Below are 3,763 nucleotides of genomic sequence, written 5' to 3' on the forward strand. Positions count from 1 at the left end.
CCCAAGTGCCTGCAGAGTGGCAGGTCCCGAAGCTGAAAGTGAAACACATAGCTCCATAGTCTATCTTCCCACACCTACAGAGAGCCCAAGTCTCACAGGTGGGGTGAGGCAGGTGATTGGGGTGAAGAGGGCTTGCCTTTATAATGCAACAGCTCAACTTTTAGGTTGGCCAAACATATCTTTGCCTGGAATTTCATGAGGAAGTCACCAGCAAATCCTGTGGATTCTAGGTCAAACACACACACACACACAGAATCTGTCTGCTCGTCCATTGTCACTTGTGTCTCCAGGACACCTTGCCACTTTCCATACCAGGGCCATTATATCACAGGCGTCTCCTAACTGCCATCTCTATTTCCTCTAAACTGTTCTCCATCCAGCATTCAGAGTGATCTGAAAATGTACACCTGACTGTCATTCTCATTACTCTCACCCCTGTCAGTGGCTGCCCATCAGAGTCCACCTAAAATCCAAACTCACTAAATCCCGCATAGTCAGGCCCTTGGTAATCTCACATCCTTCCTTCATGTGGCCTCAGGGACACCGGCCTTCCCATTGTCAGAGGCAGGCCCTCTGGCCTACCCCGGGGCCTGCCTTTCACATTGCCTCTGTGTGAGCACCTCATCTCATCATTGTCCCTTTACTGAATTGCTTCTTCTCACAAATGAGACCCTCAGGGAGGCTTGCTCTGCTCTCCTGAGTGAGGCCCCTCTGTCAGGCTATCTACCAAGAAGACCCTACCTGGTTTCACAGAACTTTAAAATTATTTTCTAATTGCACAAATGCTTACTGTTTGGCATGCAAGCTATGTGTGGAAAGCAATTTTTCCTTCTCATGAGGCCCTAGCACTTCACAGAGTCTTTTTGTTCAACGTTAGATCCCCAGCATCTAACAGTATGACCAGCACACAGTAACATTTGATTCACTATATGAATCAAAATGGAGAAGTCCTCTCTCCCACTGTGGTAGTACCTGAGATAACTTTCTGGCCTCCATGTCCCTGGAGCAGAGCAAGATGAGATACAGAGGCCATCTCAGAAAATCTCCTGAGAAGCATCACATATTCTCCAGGGCCAAGTAAGCATGGGAGAACTCTGTTTTGGCAAGAGCAGAGAATTCTAATTCCCTAAGGTGACCAAGATCTCTGGCCCTGATTGACAGTGGAATGTTTTCACTTTGAAAAATTACTTCAAAAACTTCATAATTTAGCATTAAACAGGATAGTAAATTATCTAGTCCAAGGAGGAAGAAACTGATACCTGAACAAATACTAGCTTGCCTGAAAACACTAATTTGTTATTGGTGGAGTTAGAGCTAAAATCTAGTTTCTGATTCTGAGTCCATTGTTTTTCTTGTTGCAGCTCATTTTCTCTTGTGTTCTCTCCCAAAGCCTGAGTGTGAATTGCCTTAGGAATAGGCAAATATAAAATATAGGCAGCATATAGGTCATGTATCCTATTTTTTCCCCTTTTGTGCTTTATTTTTTAACTTTTTATATATGAAAAATTTACTTTTTTTTTTTTTTTAAAGAGAATAGTGTATTAAACCTCCAATTCACCAATAAATTTGTGGCACTATTCTGGAATTTTCATCTTTTCTATTGGTTTATTTATTGTTATGTCATTTTGATTTAGCTGCCAAAGCTTGAAACCGGGTAGTATCAATTCTCTAATTTTGTTTTTTTAAAAGACTATCCTGGGCCCTCCCTAGTGGCACAGTGGGTTAAAGCACAGCACTAAGAAGCTAAGGCCACTTCAGCATGAGTTGGATCCCCGCCTCTAGAGGTAATCCACATGGCGCCGCAGACCCCTCCTGACCAGCTTGCTGCTGCCCTCAGTAGTGTGTGTACTTCATCGATCTGCCTGTTCTGCTCCTCACTGTCTCTGGTGAATCCTCTCACCGCCCCTGCACCTCTGGCCTGTATCTCAGTTCTGTATGCATAAAAAAAAAAGACTACCCTAATTTAATATTTTCAAAATTTCACTATACAACACCACACAGTATGGACAAAATACATCAAAAGTTTGGTACCTCAAGGCTCATTTACAGGTGCAGATAAGTGTACCTCACATGGCAAAGGTCAAGGACTGTATCAGTTATCACTTGCTGTGTAACAAACTGCCCCCAGACTTGGTTGTTTCAACAGCCATTGTTAGCTCATGATGATGCAAGATGCTGACTTGGATTCCCTGAGCAGTTTTTCTGCTGGCCATCAGGCCCACTCACAGGCAGTGGGCAGGAGCTCAGCCTGGCAGGAGCCACTTAGCGCTGGAGGCCTTCTTCATATCACATCACTGTACATACAAACACACAGGAGTACCACCACCACACATCTCTAATATTTAGCAGGATGGCCCAGGCTTTTGCCACAAGTAGCTGGCCCCCAAAAGCATCAAGAAAGAGCAAACCCCAACAAGCAGGTGACTTTCAAACCTCGGCCTTTGCTGGCATTTATGAACTTTTCGTTGGCCTAAGGAGCCAAGTCAAGTGCACAAGAAAGGGGGTCCGGAAACAGACTTAATTTTGTGCTGGGAGTGGCTTATTGTGGCTTTTTTTTTTTTTTTTTTTTTTATCTAGCACAAGGGTAGCACAAGATAAACCCCTTCAGTGTCATATTCATATTGAGAATACTAATCATCCCAAGGCTCATCTAGGCTGTTGTGGGTAAGGAGGCTGAAGGGAGGGTAGAAGAAGCACCTGGCTGTAAAGTAAGGGCAGATAGGGTGCAAGCTGGGGACCAAGTCCAGGGCTCTTGTCATGCATTGAGTGCAGTGAGCTGACCAGGAGTACCCCAGAAGAAAGACCTCACACAACTCAGGAGCTGCTTCATTCTAATTCTCCCCTGACGCCAGCAGACGCTCCTTATATAAGTGGCTTGCCCAAGAAAGGGAGCATGCCTTCCTCTCAAAACGGGTGGGTCAGGGTTGTGGCCTCTAGTCCTAAAAATAAAGTCTGTGAAGGAAAATGAAGCTAATGCACCTGAAGGTGAAACCACGGGTCAGGTGGACAAAGCTTTTAAATGGACTGTCTCCTGTGTGGGAACAGCATGGTGACGTCCCCCAAGCTCAAGGAGCGCTCCAGCGTCAGGAGACTTGGAGACTTGGAGACTGCCAATCACCAAGGACAACCACGGGCGAGCCCTGGCTCTGACCCCCTCTAACAGAAACATGATTAACTTCCAGATTCTCGCACTGGTGGGCTGTGGGCTGCCACCCAAATCCTGCATTTAATTGACAAAGCAGAGTCCTTATTCTAGATCGAGTGGGCGATTTTCACACAACAAACCAACATTTTCAGATCCTTCCGCTGAAAGTTCTCCGTGAACCTGTCCTAGGAGGTTGAGGTACGCCTCCGGGGGCCTTTCCACAGACGGTGAGGGAGGGACGGGGCTCTGAGGCCTTTCTTGTAGTTCCAGACAAATTAAAAACCTCCTTACCAGCCATTCATTCCGAGAAGGCCTCTTCCTTCCTCAGCAGGGGGCTCCAGTGTTGGAAGGAGATCGGATTCTGGGAGGCTGAGCCTCCTGGAGCTCTCAGGAAGGGGAGGCTGCAAGAATGGAAAGAGAAAGGCCCTAACCTTGGAGATTGGCAGGCAGGGAGTGGGGGCAAAGTGCAGCCCAGGTCACTGGGAAAAAGCCCTCAGACTAAGGGAGTGGGGGAAAGTTCCACTGCCAGCCTAATTATGAAAGAAGCCTGGGTAGAGGGGGCGGGAGAGCCTACCGGAGGGAGAAAGGGAAGCTAGACGTGGCAGAGATTCTCTGGGG

This window comes from Condylura cristata, unplaced genomic scaffold, assembly GCF_000260355.1.
Source record: "Condylura cristata isolate star-nosed mole 26May11 unplaced genomic scaffold, ConCri1.0 scaffold00020, whole genome shotgun sequence".
In the NCBI taxonomy this organism is placed as follows: Eukaryota; Metazoa; Chordata; class Mammalia; order Eulipotyphla; family Talpidae; genus Condylura; species Condylura cristata.